Here is a 19,464-nt window from a genome sequence, read left to right as displayed (position 1 = left end):
AGCTGTATACTGTATATCCTACTGAAATGCTCTATGGAAATTACATTATTTAAAATGTTGGATTAAAAATGCTGCAAAATGTAGATGTCACCATTAGTTCTGCTTAATTTAAAATGAGAGTGACTTAGGCTAGGATGGGATTAGAATTATGCCAAAGGGAGTATTTATTTGACCTGTTTTCTGGTAATCTAATTATGAAAATGTGTTTCTACCCCAAGAAAGGATGGAGTTCATTCTGTGGACTGCAGACCCTTAACATTTATATATGTTGGTCATTGATATGTGCACAAATATCTGTCTGTAATTGGCAAAGGAAAAAAGTTAAACAACATTTAAAAGGTTTTTCAAGGGATGTGTCCAGGTCTTGCAAACCAATTAATATTTTTCTAACAAAATAAGTTTTAAATGACTTATTAAAAACAAATTGCATGCAATTCTTTTGCAGTTTAATGGATAAATAAAATCATGGACGTTGATGTCCCTTTAAGGTTAATGTGATTGTTTAAAGTTAACCCCCTTGCTCTCGCTAGTATACAAGAAACCTGAAATGCATTGTTTTAAACTGCACTTACACAGAATAAAAAAAGGACATTTTTAGGTACATGATCATATAAAGCTATATAATAATAGTCAAAGGACCAGTCAACACATTATGGCCTAGATTTGGAGTTCGGCGGTAGCCGTCAAAACCAGCGTTAGAGGCTCCTAACGCTGGTTTTGGCCGCCCGCTGGTATTTGGAGTCAGTGATTAAAGGGTCTAACGCTCACTTTTAAGCCGCGACTTTTCCATACCGCAGATCCCCCTACGCCATTTGCGTATCCTATCTTTTCAATGGGATCTTTCTAACGCCGGTATTTAGAGTCGTTTCTGAAGTGAGCGTTAGAGCTCTAACGACAAAACTCCAGCCGCCTGAAAATAGCAGGAGTTAAGAGCTTTCTGGCTAACGCCGGTTCATAAAGCTCTTAACTACTGTACCCTAAAGTACACTAACACCCATAAACTACCTATGTACCCCTAAACCGAGCTCCCCCCACATCGCCGCCACTTGATTAAAATGTTTAACCCCTAATCTGCCGACCGCCACCTACGTTATACGTATGTACCCCTAATCTGCTGCCCCTAACCCCGCCGACCCCTGTATTACATTTATTAACCCCTAACCTGCCCCCCACAACGTCGCCGCCAGCTACTTAAAATAATTAACCCCTAATCTTCCGACCGCAAAGCGCCGCCACCTACGTTATCCCTATGTACCCCTAATCTGCTACCCCTAACACCGCCGACCCCTATATTATATTTATTAACCCCTAATCTGCCCCCCTCAACGTCGCCGACACCTGCCTACACTTATTAACCCCTAATCTGCCGAGCGGACCTGAACGCTACTATAATTAAGTTATTAACCCCTAACCCGCCTCACTAACCCTATCATAAATAGTATTAACCCCTAATCTGCCCTCCCTAACATCGCCGACACCTACCTTCAATTATTAACCCCTAATCTGACAACCGGAGCTCACTGCTATTCTAATAAATTGATTAACCCCTAAAGCTAAGTCTAACCCTAACACTAACACCCCCCTAACTTAAATATAATTTGCATCTAACGAAATTAATTAACTCTTATTAAATAAATGATTCCTATTTAAAGCTAAATACTTACCTGTAAAATAAATCCTAATATAGCTACAATATAAATTATAATTATATTGTAGCTATTTTAGGATTAATATTTATTTTACAGGCAACTTGGTATTTATTTTAACTAGGTACAATAGCTATTAAATAGTTAAGAACTATTTAATAGCTACCTAGTTAAAATAATTACAAAATTACCTGTAAAATAAATCCTAACCTAAGATATAATTAAACCTAACACTACCCTATCAATAAAATAATTAAATAAACTACCTACAATTACCTACAATTAACCTAACACTACACTATCAATAAATTAATTAAACACAATTGCTAAAAAAAAATACAATTAAATAAACTAGCTAAAGTACAAAAAATAAAAAAGAACTAAGTTACAAAAAATAAAAAAATATTTACAAACATAAGAAAAATATTACAACAATTTTAAACTAATTACACCTACTCTAAGCCCCCTAATAAAATAACAAAGCCCCCCAAAATAAAAAATTCCCTACCCTATTCTAAATTAAAAAAGTTACAAGCTCTTTTACCTTACCAGCCCTGAACAGGGCCCTTTGCGGGGCATGCCCCAAGAATTTCAGCTCTTTTGCCTGTAAAAGAATAAATACAATACCCCCCCGCAACATTACAACCCACCACCCACATACCCCTAATCTCACCCAAACCCCCCTTAAATAAACCTAACACTAAGCCCCTGAAGATCTTCCTACCTTGTCTTCACCATACCAGGTTCACCGATCCATCCTGGCTCCAACATCTTCATCCAACCCAAGCGGGGGTTGGCGATCCATCATCCGGTGCTGAAGAGGTCCAGAAGAGGCTCCAAAGTCTTCCTCCTATCCGGCAAGAAGAGGACATCCGGACCGGCAAACATCTTCTCCAAGCGGCATCTTCGATCTTCTTCCATCCGGTGCGGAGCGGGTCCATCTTGAAGCAGGCGACGCGGATCCATCCTCTTCTTCCGTTGTCTCCCGACGAATGACGGTTCCTTTAAGGGACGTCATCCAAGATGGCGTCCCTCGAATTCCGATTGGCTGATAGGATTCTATCAGCCAATCGGAATTAAGGTAGGAATTTTCTGATTGGCTGATGGAATCAGCCAATCAGAATCAAGTTCAATCCGATTGGCTGATCCAATCAGCCAATCAGATTGAGCTCGCATTCTATTGGCTGTTCCGATCAGCCAATAGAATGCGAGCTCAATCTGATTGGCTGATTGGATCAGCCAATCGGATTGAACTTGATTCTGATTGGCTGATTCCATCAGCCAATCAGAAAATTCCTACCTTAATTCCGATTGGCTGATAGAATCCTATCAGCCAATCGGAATTCGAGGGACGCCATCTTGGATGACGTCCCTTAAAGGAACCGTCATTCGTCGGGAGACAACGGAAGAAGAGGATGGATCCGCGTCGCCTGCTTCAAGATGGACCCGCTCCGCACCGGATGGAAGAAGATCGAAGATGCCGCTTGGAGAAGATGTTTGCCGGTCCGGATGTCCTCTTCTTGCCGGATAGGAGGAAGACTTTGGAGCCTCTTCTGGACCTCTTCAGCACCGGATGATGGATCGCCAACCCCCGCTTGGGTTGGATGAAGATGTTGGAGCCAGGACGGATCGGTGAACCTGGTATGGTGAAGACAAGGTAGGAAGATCTTCAGGGGCTTAGTGTTAGGTTTATTTAAGGGGGGTTTGGGTTAGATTAGGGGTATGTGGGTGGTGGGTTGTAATGTTGGGGGGGGGGTATTGTATTTATTCTTTTACAGGCAAAAGAGCTGAAATTCTTGGGGCATGCCCCGCAAAGGGCCCTGTTCAGGGCTGGTAAGGTAAAAGAGCTTGTAACTTTTTTAATTTAGAATAGGGTAGGGAATTTTTTATTTTGGGGGGCTTTGTTATTTTATTAGGGGGCTTAGAGTAGGTGTAATTAGTTTAAAATTGTTGTAATATTTTTCTTATGTTTGTAAATATTTTTTTATTTTTTGTAACTTAGTTCTTTTTTATTTTTTGTACTTTAGCTAGTTTATTTAATTGTATTTTTTTTTAGCAATTGTGTTTAATTAATTTATTGATAGTGTAGTGTTAGGTTAATTGTAGGTAATTGTAGGTAGTTTATTTAATTATTTTATTGATAGGGTAGTGTTAGGTTTAATTATATCTTAGGTTAGGATTTATTTTACAGGTAATTTTGTAATTATTTTAACTAGGTAGCTATTAAATAGTTCTTAACTATTTAATAGCTATTGTACCTAGTTAAAATAAATACCAAGTTGCCTGTAAAATAAATATTAATCCTAAAATAGCTACAATATAATTATAATTTATATTGTAGCTATATTAGGATTTATTTTACAGGTAAGTATTTAGCTTTAAATAGGAATCATTTATTTAATAAGAGTTAATTAATTTCGTTAGATGTAAATTATATTTAAGTTAGGGGGGTGTTAGTGTTAGGGTTAGACTTAGCTTTAGGGGTTAATCAATTTATTAGAATAGCGGTGAGCTCTGGTCGTCAGATTAGGGGTTAATAATTGAAGGTAGGTGTCGGCGATGTTAGGGAGGGCAGATTAGGGGTTAATACTATTTATGATAGGGTTAGTGAGGCGGGTTAGGGGTTAATAACTTTATTATAGTAGCGCTCAGGTCCGCTCGGCAGATTAGGGGTTAATAAGTGTAGGCAGGTGTCGGCGACGTTGAGGGGGGCAGATTAGGGGTTAATAAATATAATATAGGGGTCGGCGATGTTAGGGCAGCAGATTAGGGGTACATAGGGATAACGTAGGTTGCGGCGGTTTACGGAGCGGCAGATTAGGGGTTAAAAAAAATATGCAGGGGTCAGCGATAGCGGGGGCGGCAGAATAGGGGTTATTAAGTGTAATGCTAGGGGTGTTTAGACTCGGGGTACATGTTAGAGTGTTAGGTGCAGACGTAGGAAGTGTTTCCCCATAGGAAACAATGGGGCTGCGTTAGGAGCTGAACGCTGCTTTTTTGCAGGTGTTAGGTTTTTTTTCAGCTCAAACAGTCCCATTGTTTCCTATGGGGGAATCGTGCACGAGCACGTTTTTGAGGCTGGCCGCGTCCGTAAGCACCGCTGGTATCGAGAGTTGCATTTGCGGTAAAAATGCTCTACGCTCCTTTTTTGGAGCCTAACGCAGCATTTGTTTGAACTCTCGATACCAGAGTTAATTTTATGGTGCGGCCAGAAAAAAGCCCGCGGAGCGTTAACAGCCCTTTTACCGCCAAACTCCAAATCTAGGCCTTAATTTGCATAATCAACAAATGCAAGCTAACAAGACAATGCAATAGCACTTAGTCTGAATTTCAAATGAGTAGTAGATTTTTTTTATAACAAATTTCAAAGTTATGTATATTTCCACTCCCCTTGTACCATGTGATAGCAATCAGCCAATCACAAATGCATATACGTATAGTCTGTGAATTCTTGCACATGCTCAGTAGAATCTGGTGACTCAATAATTGTAAATATAAAAGACTGTGCACATTTTTTAATGGAAGTAAATAGGAAAGTTTTTTAAAATTACATGCTGTATCTGAATCTTGAAAATTTAATTTAACTTGAGTGTCCCTTTAACAGGGGAGCACTTGACACTGATATAAAGTCTCTGGGCCTGATGACCTAAAGCTCTACACTTTGGCGAAATGATCTAAGGCATCTTGTCAGTATGGCAATGTCCCTAAAATAATTTTATTAACACAAAGTTTATCTTGAGACATGTTAATCTTGTCATGCAGGGTTCTGTATGTGAATGGGAGGCTCCTATATTACAATATAAGTTCTAAAAAAAAGTCCCTTAGATTTTGTGTAATTTCTCTTCATGACGATGAGTTTTTAATCATTGGGCCCTCAGTCTGCAGCAAACACAAATTAAACTGAAATGTTTTCACTAAAATTTAAATTGTTTTTAGTTTAGTACACATTATTTTCCTGACTGTTAAATAAGTGTATTGTGAATTTTGAGCAAACTTTACCTGCATACAGCTGGTGAGATAAATCTGTCACACGTGCAGGTGTAAAATGCTTAGAGAATTTTATAAGGGTTGTGAGAGAGCTTCATGCACACCCTGGGAATGCTCCTGTTGAGCCCAATTTGTAAATCATACACATAAATATACGAATAGTGGGGGGGCGGAGCCGGCCAGCGTGAGAGATGGCCGCACTTTAATGTGAGCTCCGAGTGCAAGTTCCCTAGATCGCTTCTACAAGGACTTATTAGGAGTCACCCAGCTGTAAAATTATTCACATACAACTCTGGGACAGATGGAGACTTGATTGAACATAGGCTCTACCCATATAGCCCGATGCCAACCGCAGCTCCGTTTTGAGGCCTCAACAACGGCCGCCATCTTGGGAGCTTGAAGCTGGAGTTTAGCACGCAAGATCCCACTGGAGCACTAAGGAATGTGTGACCGATGCTCTGAACGACCGCAAAGGCTGCAGTAGTCACCGGATAGATCACTGACAGGTACTTTTAAAGTGTGGTGTGCGCTAAGCTTGGGGACTCCTGACATAACCGCTATCCCTTACAGCCCATGGGCTACGCATGTACTTTCGGACCCTTAGGGGCTTAAAAGAGGCAAGCAGCAATTGATATGGGAGCCCTGAGACACATGTCTGCCATCTTACAAGGCATTATTAACCATTGAAACACAGAGTTATACCCGCACAGGCAAATTATATCCTCTATAGTATTAAGCACATGGATGTACACAGATAATGGGCCTTGAAAGGAATTCTACAGTAATACCTGCAAAAACTGAGATTTTACTAGCTGCTCCCATAAAAGAGCGTTATCATCATGCCTAGCACAAAAAATAAATATGCAAAGAGATCTCGCATGAGATTGCAGAGACATCACATGTTAAATTAATCACTGTGCATATGTGGTGAGGGAGAACCTTAAAACCGAAGTATTAGCACTGCTGCACACCCTGTTGACAAGTCCCTGCGCACAGTTTGAAGAGTTAGGGTAATAACATATAAACTGAGACCAGAGGCAGCCTATCCTATTAACCAAAATGTCTCCAAAAAAAATAATGGCAAAAGGGAAAGAGGTCAAGAAACCTGTTGCATCACGCAACTCAGTAAGCTCTTTTTTCAGACCCACTGAACCCTCCCAATCTACTCTATCTGACTCTAATACACCACGGAGGTCAGAGATGTCTCCCTCCGAAAGTGAGGACAGTGATTTGGAAGAATCTGTTCACCTAACAAAATCCTTTCTGGCCACTATACCATCTAAAAGTGATTTAGACAATATAGTTGTTAAGGTTCGAGACTGCATTAAAGAGGAGCTGGCTACCTTGAGAAAAGATATGACGGAGATTGGTAACAGGGTGGAAGCCCTAGAAGAAGATAATGAGTTTAACCAGCAAGAAATCTCCAGCTTGCAGACCACAGCTCACATACATGATTCATTATTCACGCAATTACAACACAAGTTAGAGGACCTGGAGAACAGGGAAAGACGCCAGAATCTCCATATTAGGGGAATTCCAGAAACAATCCTGCCGAACACTATCCCTGAATTCCTAAAAGGCCTCTTTTCCTCTATTTTGGGCCCATCTTCTACCGCAGATCTCACGATGGACAGAGCCCACAGGGCACTTAGACCGAGACCCTCAGACCAAGCGCCTCCAAGAGACGTCATACTTAAATTGACCCACTTCCAAATGAAGGAGGATATCTTGAAAGCTGCTAGACAACTTAAGGATATAAACTTTCAGAATTGCCATTTACAAATATTCACAGATCTCGCTCCCCGTACTTTGCAAAGGCGGAAAGAATATCAACATATAACAACACTGCTCAGAGGTAAGGGGATCCCATATCGTTGGGGTTTCCCCTGCTCTCTTAATGTTTCCCATAATGGCACTAAACACACCTGTAAGTCCCTGGATGATATACCAGATCTATGTGTGGCCTTGGGGATTGATCCCCCTCAACAAGCATCAGTGAGAGAGGATGAAGAAAGAGCGGTGGGGGCGAGACCTGAAAGACCTCCCAAAGCTCAGTGGCAACAGCAAAAGCCAAAGAAGGCGAAGAAAGTCCAGGACACTTTACCTGCTGACAGCTATGGATGAATCTGAGGAAGCTAATTGGGTGAGATAATTCCGTGTTTTGTTACCTTACAAACCTTCCTTTAACGGGAGCTTCTTTGTTGTTATCTGAACTTTTCCAGTGAAGAGACTGAACATTTTCCTATAATAACTTTTAAATTGCTCAGGGCTGAAAGCTTTTAGAAGCAAAAATGTTCTTGTATTTTTCCCTCTTTTTTGCTCAGGGTTGAAAGCTTTAAGAAGCAACAATGTTCTTGTATTTTTATACCTGTTCAAGTATAAGCTATAAATAGGGGCAAGCTATTCTACCCCTAAGTAGTGACATATAATGTTAGGTTATGTGTTCAAGTTAAGTTTATTGTTTTTGTTATTTATGTTTGTGTTGTTGTTGTTTATGTTTAAATGCAATCTATCTGCCCTTAACAAATTTACAATGCAGGACTTTTGTAGACTATATCGGAACAGACTTCGTAGCTTTGTGACGAGACTCGACGATCAGACACATACTGACCTAGAGAAGTGGGCATGATGGGCCCTCAGCCAATTACTTTCATGACACAGAATGTTAAAGGTTTTAACATACCCCATAAAAGACGTATAGCATTTAGCGATATTAAACATAAGCAGGTAGAAGTACTATTCTTGCAAGAGACACATTATTTAGGAGGACAGGAACCTAAGTTCTTTACATCAACCTACACCAGCCACTACCACAGCAGTCATCCGACAAAGAAGATTTCTGGGGTGAGCATTTTACTTCATAGATCACTACAGTTTCATGTCCAACAAGTAGATAGAGATAGTGAGGGGAGATATTTGGCACTAATGGGTCTACTACATGGGAAGCCAATTACATTGGTAAATGTCTACGCCCCAAACACACACCAAGCGTCCTTTTTTCGCAAAATATCCAACAATATCATGGCTTTTCATAAAGGCTCTCTTATTATTGGGACTGACTTAAATTCCCCTCTTGATTCGGGGTTGGATACCTCTAATGCACATTCACAACTGTCAAGGAGGTCACTTAGATCTATCAAGGAGGATTTGACACTATTAGGGATCCATGATGTCTGGCGTGTCCAGCATCCACTTAGTAGGAATTACACTTTCTATTCGGCACCACAGAACACCCACTCTCGCATAGATTATATTTTTGTAGACCACTACACTATCTCCTCCATATCATCTACTGACATCATACCTACTAGTTGGTCTGATCACTCTGCTGTGATCTGTAAGATGCAATGGTCCACACTCCCTTTCAAGCCATTTCAATGGCGCTTTGACGATACACTACTTAAAGAAGACTTACTAACACAACAAGTAGAAAAATCCATTAGGGAATACTTTGAAAATAATAACACACCAGGCATTGATGTATTCACTTTGTGGGAGGCACATAAGTGTGTTATCAGGGGGGAGATGATAAAGCTTAGGTCAATGCAGGGTAAGGCATATAGGCAGCAATATACAGACCTATCCGCTATATATCAGCACACTGACAAATTATACAAAAATAACCCACAGGATGTTTCCCTAAAACATCAACACGAAGAAGCCCGACAAAAACTTACAAAATTCCTTGACCATTCGGCCCAGAAACAGGCACTGAAATTGCGACAAAAATTCTTTGTAGAAAGTAACAAGCCTGGCAGACTCCTTGCAAGAGCACTTAAAGCAAAGCAGTCAACACATTACATCCCCATGCTACAAGATCCCCCTAATAAGCCCACGGTGGAAACTCAGAAAATAGCAGAGATATTTAGAAGGTACTATGCTGCTCTATATAGTTTGACGCCATATAGAAACAAGACAACTCATCACTTGCATTGTCAACGATATTTAGATACTATAAAATTACCAAAGATATCCAGTGAGGAGTTAGACTCCTTTCACTCTGCGATAACGGCTGAAGAGATAGGAAGTGCCATACACTCACTTAAACAAGGGAAAAGCCCTGGCCCGGATGGCCTTACTAGTGGTTATTACAAAAAATGTAAGCACCTCCTCCTGCCTCATTTGCTCTCAGTTTTTAACAGTATTGACGAGTCCCATAATATGCCCCCTTCTATGCTGGAAGCTATCATCACAGTTATACTGAAACCGGGCAAAGACCCAACAGTCCCATCAAATTATCGCCCAATCTCTCTGTTGAACGTAGATATAAAAATCTATGCAAAAATCTTGGCCACAAGAATTAACAAAATCTTACCCGGGTTGATTCATCCTGACCAGGTGGGCTTTGCACCGCAGAGAGAAGCTAAAGACAATACAGTAAAAGTTCTTCACCTGATACAATACGCGACCACATATGACATACCCCTAGTTTTACTATCGACTGACGCTGAAAAAGCTTTTGACAGACTTGATTGGACCTTTCTTAAACTTACCCTACAGAAATTTGGCTTCCCCGACGGTTTTATACAGAAAATATTAACCCTTTACACAAGGCCCACTGCTAAAATTAAGGTTAATGGTGCATTATCTAGCTCCTTTTGTATATTAAATGGCACCAGACAAGGGTGCCCTTTATCACCCCTGTTATTTGTACTATCAATGGAAGTACTAGCTGCTAAACTATGCGATAATCCTGCCATCACTGGACTCCCCATAAACAATACCCACCACAAATTAGCACTTTATGCTGACGACTTACTATTGACTTTGACTCACCCGACCTCATCTCTCTCTGCGGTGCAGAGCAACCTGGAAGAATTTGGCTTATGTTCTAATTATTTAGTTAACAAAACTAAATCCGAATTACTCCCTATCAATCTAACCGAAGTTGAGATTCACACGCTTAGTGCACGGGTGCCGTACTCAATACAGAAGTCCTCACTGAAATACCTGGGTATTAACCTAGCAAATAGCATACAGCAGTTGCAGGAACTGAACTATGAACCACTCTTAGCAACTATTACCAAAGACACATCGAGGTGGCTAAACAAAAATATTTCCTGGTTGGGTAGGATAGGGGTAGCTAAAATGACTATCCTCCCTAAGATCTTATATGTATTTCAAGCACTCCCCATACCATTATCTGACACTTACCTTAACAAACTGCAATCAGTGATGAACTCGTACATCTGGAGGAAAAGACCTCCCAGAATAGCCAGGTCCACTCTTTTTCTATCAAAAAAATATGGAGGTTTGGGTGTACCAGATCTGAGGGGGTATCGTACAGCGGTCTTTTTACGTAGAATAGTAGATTGGTGCACACTTCCCTCAATACACAACAAAATATGGTTGACGTTGGAACACGACCTGACTAACCAGGCCCAACTTGGGGTATATTGCTGGCAACCTAAAGGACACCAGCCGGCCATAACAAAAGTGTACCCTATAATTAGGGAGACATTTGATGTGTGGTCCAAGATTCTAACCATGTATCCACATCTTTCCACAGTCCCCTCCCCCTTGACGACAGCCCTTGCCAACCCTGACTTTATAAGCGGAATGTCGGTCTCACCTAGCGTACAGGGCTGTCTGGACAGATTTCTCCCACTATATACTATACTAGACTCAGGCAAACTGATGCCTAGACAGCATTTATCAGACTTAGGAATTACACAATTCACTAACTGGTTTGGATATTTGCAACTTAAGCACTTTGTACACACCCACAAACTTAGACACTTAACCACTAGAGAACGCTTCCCATTAGAAAGATTATGCACCCTTGACTCGCCCCCACCACATGCTATCTCCACCTTATACCAATTACTAATCACACCCTCTGACTTCAAACAAACCTCGACTATACTTTCTTGGCATAAAGAACTCCCTTATACACTCTCGGAAGACGAATGGTACACTATATTCATGCATACCAGCAAATCCGCACACTCGGCCGCATTACTAGAAACTAACTATAAATTTCTACTTCGTTGGTACCTCACCCCCCATAGATTAAAATATATTTTCCCGGAAGCATCGGACAGATGCTGGAGGAAATGCTCAGGAGAGGGCACGCCTTACCATATCTGGTGGGAATGCCCCAAGGTTCAGAAGTTCTGGACAAAGGTAAACCAGGAGATGAGCAGGTTATTGAATCACGATCTTCCTCTAGACCCCTTAGTGTACCTGTTTCATGTCCTGCCTAAACTCCCATTTAAACATTACTCATCCCTCCTCCAGTTAGCTATCTGCAGCGCCAAACAAATACTTCCCAGACTATGGAAATCTGAAGCCATACCCACTCTACAGATGTGGAGATCACAAATGGAAACAAATCTGTCACTAGAGAGGTACTTTTACTACACTACAGGTAAATTGGATTTCTATGCTGAAATGATGTTCTTTTGGGAATCCTATCAATGCCCCAGACAGAGGTGATCCCCCCATGTGGATACCTTGGGCTTACACAATAGAGGAGCTTAGCATGGAACTAGTTAGAAAGGGACTTAAAGCTCACCGCTAGTACAGTAGTGAGAGATGACACTCCTTAATAGTTGAAGGCATAAATGCACCCCTAGGGATGTTCAACATGACCTGGGTTGCTGGGAACGACATATATGAATAGAGGATGACATCACCGAAGTAGCCACCTATACAGAGTATTATGAATACAGACCTTTCGATTTTAACATGGAGTTCATAGCTTGTTCTATAGGTTTTCACAGACCGGGTGGGAGGGAGAAGTCTTATTATGCTGAAGTTTGCACACATATGGGACTCGTTATTACTGGAAAGGGGAAGAAGTCATGTGCCCCCTTTTACATGTATGTTTTACACGTATGTTTTATAAAAGTGTCACGAAAAACACCAACTGTTAGGCTATGTATGAGATGGCTCTGTGTACTGCTGAAGTCCTGTTATTGATGTATTGTTGAATTGCAATTTTTATTGTATTGTGAAATTTGACATAAATAAAAGATTAAACAAAAAAAATATACGAATAGTGATCCTAATCTGTTAAAGTTACACAAAAACTGTGAAAGCATAATCCAAATTTCTAAATTACAATTCAAAATACATTGCTGTATACATAATCTAAATGCATTAAAATACAAAATAGAAAGTGCAAAGCTTAAATGTAATAATACTGAAATAGTCTAATTTGAAGTGTAAAGTAATATAAAATGCAAACCACAAAATGTGTAACAAAACACTTATGTCATGCAGTTCTATATTGCACAGGGATTGTCTCTCCTACACATCCATAAAAAGCAGGGAACGTCCCATAGTAAAATAGAGCAAAATTTGTCTTTCAAGAATCTTGTGAGAATTTCAAGTTTAGATCACCTGGTCCATAATATGATCTGTGTCGCAATACCTGATAGTATCTCAATAAAGGAAGGACAAAACTGAAGCATAGATGGAAGGTCAAATCAAAAAGTTCATCAGGTCTACCCATACTTGCTTTTTATGTAGCTCAGAGGGACGGTAACCATTTTTTCTGTCAGTCTAAAAAGTAAATATGAAAAGAAGACTGTTGAAACCATAATGTAAATAAAAGTTTAAATCATGTGCAGGCCAGAACCTGCAGTGCTACAGTGAATTGGGGCACATCCTTCACAGATTAAATCAGCTAAAACATAAATGAGGAAGTGAGCTCTGCTGTGCTTCTTTGTGGCAGGTGGTAAAATATTGCAAATGCTTCTATTTCAAACTGAAATGCACCCATTTACAATTTTGACCTTTCTTTCTCTTTAATGGAATGGATAGACCATGATATTTTAACCCCTTGAGTGCTAACGATGGCTCTGCGCCATCACAGAGTTTCACACTCAAGTGCTAACGGCGGCTCAGAGCTGTCGCTAGCACTCTCCCACCTTGAGGGAGATCCGGGGGCTCCCACCCGCTCTTACCCTCGGTGATCGGGCCTGTATAGTGACTTACCGTGGCTTAACGTTTTGCAAGGTGACATCACGTGCAATGACGTGATGACGTCACCACGCAACTTTATTTAAAAATGACAATGACAAGTACAGGGAAAGGGGGCATGCTGCTTAGAAGCCTGTATCTCAGACATCTAAGCAGCTACAGACCCCCAAGACCCACCATTTTAAAAAAAAACTTAGCTTAGCCCCCAGGTGGGAAAGTGCTTAGCACTCAAAGGGTTAAACAACTTTCCAATTTACTTCTATCATCAAGGTTGCTTAATTCTCTTGGTATTCTTTGTTAAAGGGTAATCCTAGGTGAACTCAGAAGCGTGCACGTGTCTTGAGCCATCTTGCAGCAGTGGCTGCAACAATGTTTATAACAACGTAATACATAGTTGCAAATACTGCAGCCATAAACTGCTAAAGACCTGTGCATGCTCCCAAGCTCCTGCCAGCCTACCTTGGTATACTCTTCAACAAAGGATACCAAGAGAACAAATTATTTTTATAACAGTTTAAAATTGAATGCTCTCTCTGAATCATGAACATTTAAAGTGATGTGAAACCCCACATTTTTCTTTCCCGATTCAGCTAGAGCATCCATTTGGAGCTTGATAAATGGCCCCAGTATGTGATTTTAAACAACTTTTCAATTGACTTCTGTTATCTATTTTTTGTGTTCTCTTGATATGCTTTGTTGAAAAGGATACCAAGGTAGGCCCAGGAGCTGCTGATTGGTGGTTGCTCATTAATGCCTCATGTTATTGGCTCACCCAATGCATTCAGCTAGCTCCCAGTACTGCATTGCTGTTTCTTCAACAAAAAATACCAAGAGAATGAAGCAAATTAGATAATAGAAGTAAACTGGGTTCTCTCTCTGGACCATAAAAGACAAAATGTGAGTTTCATGTCCCTTTAACAGTGTGTTTAACCCTTTTGCGGATGTTAATTACATAGTTATATTCAAGCAACATAAAATAAGAGCATTTACTTTTTGCACTCATATGTCCCTTTAAAGGTTTTCATCATTTCATTTCTCTCCTCTAAGCTATACATATTATGGTCATTACATTTATCTGTCATTTTTAGATAACACATAGAGTTATAACATAATCTCAGTTTTTGTTTGCATGATAAATCTGGCACTGCTATGATGTAACAGAGAAGTATTGCACTCACAGCGCTTAAAGGACCAATAACTCCTATCTAGGGTGGGCCCCCACTGCCCACAAAAAAAAATACTGTCGGATATGGGTTTAGAAAGGAGCGCCAGTTAAGTCAAGGTCTGGTGTGTGTGTGAGGGATGTGTTCACACTAGTATATATGGAACCCTTTGTAAGGGCTATATTCCTATGATTAACTGCAGAGACTGTAATATTTATAGAACAATGTGGATAAAAGTTATAATCACAATTTTAATACAAACCCAAATTAAATAGCTAAACACGGATCCATGATATATAAAAACATATATGCTTAAAAACACTTTAAAATAATGATATGTAAGATTCAAAGGGAAAGTGTCCCTCCAAGAACAGAATGTCCCAAATCTTGGTAACTGATAAAATGTTATAGTAGCTGTACCGTTATATTATTATGGGTATGAGAGTGGTACACAGAGAGTGGTAGATGTTTGTTAGACTTAACTACCCTCTACTCCATAAGGATTGAGTCTATCCAAACAAGTGATACAAAAAATTGGTAGAATAGTGTCTACCAATATAGTGGATACAATATTAAACAGATAAAGGAACAACAGAACATATAATTCACATGTGAAGAAAAACAAAAAATGAGAGAAGGTGATCAAAAAAATGACTAGTGTGTACACAAGCTAGTGTTGATCAAAAAATAATCTCAAAAATGTTGGCACAAAAAAATTATTAAAAAATCGCACAGTGAGTGGTGTGTGAAAATGATATGTGAAAAAAATGTGAAAAAATTTGAAAAAATCATTAATCATAGGAATATAGCCCTTACAAAGGGTTCCATATATACTAGTGTGAACACATCCCTCACACACACACCAGACCTTGACTTAACTGGCGCTCCTTTCTAAACCCATATCCGACTGCTATGATGTAACTTGCAAAGAGTGAATCCTGGTCATGCTCAAAAGAATTTAGAATATATATATATATATATTTTGCAGGAGGGAGTAAAACAATGCCTGGCAGCAAATAGGGTTAAAGGGATAGGAAACCCCAACATTTGCTTTCATGATTTGGATAGAACATATTATTTTAAACAACTTTTCAATTTACTTCTATTATCAGATTTGCTTCATTCTCTTGTTATCATTTGCTGAAGGAACAGCATTGCACTACTAGCAGCTAGATGAACACATCTATTTAGCCAATCATAAGAGACAAATGTGTGCAGGCACCAATCAGCAGCTAGATCCTACTAGTGTAGGATATGTGCGTATTCTTTTTCAACCAGGGATGCCAAGAGAACGAATCACATTTGAAAATAGAAGTTAATTTAAAATGTTCTATCTGAATCATGCAAATTTAATATTGACTTTCCTATCCCTTTAAATCAATGTGCTTTCATTATATAAAAAAAAGCAAACATTAAGTTAAGCATCACACTCCACATCTTTATTTATTTTTTTATGCTACATTTCTGCAAGATTGTTTTGGCACAGAGTTAATTATTGTTTTGTCTCATTGAGTTTATAGTTGTTTTTAACGCAGATCTGTAATTCCAACCTATTAAACACAATGTGAATGAGACTGCACACAGCATTATGATGGAACCAAACAATTGTCTTTAATTTTCCCCAGCCTCTTTTAGTCCAGATGTTCAAACCACTTAGCGGAACAGTTCAACGCACTGTACAAAGTCAATCTGCTATTATATATTTACTTTCAAGTACTTTTTTTTTCTGCTTGTGAATGTTAACACAAGAGGTGCACCACAATAGTAGAATGTACAAAATACGGTTTAAGTTTGCACACGACACTTAATGTCTAAAAGGAGACACAGCTCAAATTACACTGCATGGCATTGTGACTGTCAGCTAAGAAGCAAGTATATTTTAAGAGAAATGCTAAGACGTGAACTCATGTTCTAAAGTTAGAAAGGGGGACAGTTATAGACAGTGCCAATTTATTAAAAGAAAGCCCCTGGACGGGACATGCAGAGGATGTAGAAAGGAAGGAGTATTTGAGGAAAGTCGAGTTGTTAGAGGAAAAAGGGGTGGTTTAGAATGCAAGTTGAATGGTTGATGCTTACTTATCTAGTAGTTGAAATAGCATCCTTTGCCCACTTTATACCGGATCTTATAAAGTGGGCGCAATGTTTCGTCACAGACTTGCTAAAGGGTTATTTGGTTAGTCTGGTGTGGGCTGTAGGATGCCACTCCAGGGGTCAGAGCATGGCCATGAGGTAAAGTCAGGGAGTTGGACTGGCACTAAGTTGGTTAAAGATATGGTAAATCCAAGCGTATAACAAACGCTAGGATTTACCATCACTAAACATAAACATTAGTTTCAGTCATCATTTACTAAAAAAATGCTGTAGCTTGCACATATGTATCAATAAAAGTTGTGAGGCACAAACACACTAGTTAATAGTGAGGTATGTGAACGATACGCAGTGGTGACGTCACATCCGGCTGAGTGGATATCTAGAAACTGTAAGCTGTAGGATATAACTAAATGTAGGCACCAATCAGCAAGTGCCACCCAGGGTTCTGAAACAAAATTGGGCCGGCTCCAAAGTCTACATTTTTGCTTTTCAAATAAAAATACCAAGAGAACGAAGAAAATTAGATAATAGGAGTAAATTAGAATGTTGCTTAAAATTGTATGCTCTATCTGAATCATGAAAAAAAAAAAACGGATTTAGTATCCCTTTAATACTGTATTCTATCTGGAAATCCACTGAGAAGCTTCTACACTTTACACCTTCCTATAGAGAGTTCTCTACAGACACAGTGGGGATTACATTCCATTAATGAGGATTATATACCTCATAGTATTGAGGTATAGGGGCCTATTTATGAAAGGCCTGTCGGACATGATCCGACATTGCGGATCATGTCCGACAGACATCGCTAAATGCGGAGAGCAATACGCTCTCCGCATTGCACCAGCAGCTCTTGTGAACTGCTGGTGCAACGCCACCCCCTGCAGATTCGCTAGCAGGGGGTGTCAATCAACCCGATCATATTTGATCGGGTTGAATTGCGGCGATGTCTGTCCGCCTCCTCTGAGCAGGCGGACAGGTTATGGAGCAGCAGTCTTTAAATGAAAAAAACTTAAAACATAAGCAGAAGAATCAAACTTAAACAGCTGCCTGGAGAACTTTTCTACCAAAAAATGCTTCCGAAGAAGCGATACATCAAAGCGGTAGAATCTGATCAACTGAAGCTTCATTCTTAAAAGTCCACGAAGTGTAGACTGATCTAGTAGAATGAGCTGTAATTCTCTGAGAGGGGGCTTGACCCGACCCCAAATAAGCTGAATGAAACCAAAGCTTTAACCACGAAGCCAAGGAAATGGCAGAAGCCCTTTGACCTTTCCTAGAACCAAAAAAGATAACAAATAGACTAGAAGTATTCCTGAAATCTTTAGTAGCTTCAACATAATATTTCAAAGCTCTTACCACATCCAAAGAATGGAAGTATTTCTCCAAAGAATTCTTAGGATTAGTACACAAGGAAGGGACAACAATTTCTCTATTAATGTTGTTAGAAATCACAACCTTAGGAAATAATTTAAATAAAGTCCGCAAAATCGCCTTATGCTGATGAAAAATCAGAAAAGGAGATTCACAATAAAGAGTTGATAATTCAGAAACTCTTCTAGCAGAAGAGATGGCCAAAAGGAACAACACTTTCCAAGAAAGTAGTTTAATATCCAAAGAATTCATAGGTTAAAATGAAGGAGCCTATAAAGCCTTCAAAACCAAATTAAGACTCCAAGGAGGAGAGATTGATTTAATGTCAGGCTTGATACAAATTAAAGTCTGTTAAAAACAGTGAATATCAGGAAACTTGGCAATTTTTCTGTGAAATAAGACAGAAAGAGCAAAGATTTGTCGCTTCAAGGAACTTGCAGACAAAACCCTTTCCAAACCATCCTGAAGAAACTATAAAATCTAGGAATTCTGAAAGAATTCCAAGCCAATTTATGAGAACACCATGAAAATAAGTCTTCCAAACTCGATAATAAATCTTTCTAGAAACAGATTTACAAGCCTGTAACATAGTATTAATCACTGAGTCAGAGAAACCTCTATGACTAAGCACTAGGCGTTCAATTCCCATACCTTCAAATTTAATGATTTGAAATCCTGATGGAAAAAACGGACCTTGAGACAAAAGATCCGACCTAAATGGAAGAGGCCAAGGTTGGCAACTGGACATCCAAACAAGATCCGAATACCAAACCTGTGAGGCCATGCTGGAGCTACCAGCAATACAAATGACTGTTCCATGATGATTTTGGATATCACTCTTGGAAGAAGAACTAGAGGCGGGAAAATATAAGCAGGTTGGTAGCACCAAGAAAGTGTCAACGCATCCACTGCTTCCGCCTGAGCATCCCTGGACCTGGACAGGTACCTGGGAAGTTTCTTGTTTAGATGAGAAGCCATCAGATCTATTTCTGGAAGACCCCACATCTGAACAATCTGAGAAAACACATCTGGATGGAGAGACCACTCCCCCGGATATAAAGCTTGATGACAGAGATAATCCGCTTCCCAATTGTCTACACCTGGGATATGTACCACAGAAATTAGACAAGAGCTGATTCCACCCAAGAAAGTATTCAAGATACTTCTATCATAGCTAGGGGACTGTGAGTCCCACCCTGATAATTGGCATATGCCACAGCTGTGATATTGTCTGTCTGAAAACAAATGAACGGTTTTCTCTTCAACAGAGGCCA

This window comes from Bombina bombina, chromosome 1 (genome assembly GCF_027579735.1).
Source record: "Bombina bombina isolate aBomBom1 chromosome 1, aBomBom1.pri, whole genome shotgun sequence".
Taxonomy (NCBI): Eukaryota; Metazoa; Chordata; class Amphibia; order Anura; family Bombinatoridae; genus Bombina; species Bombina bombina.
The sequence above is the reverse complement of the archived record's forward strand: the minus strand, read 5'-3'. Positions refer to the sequence as shown.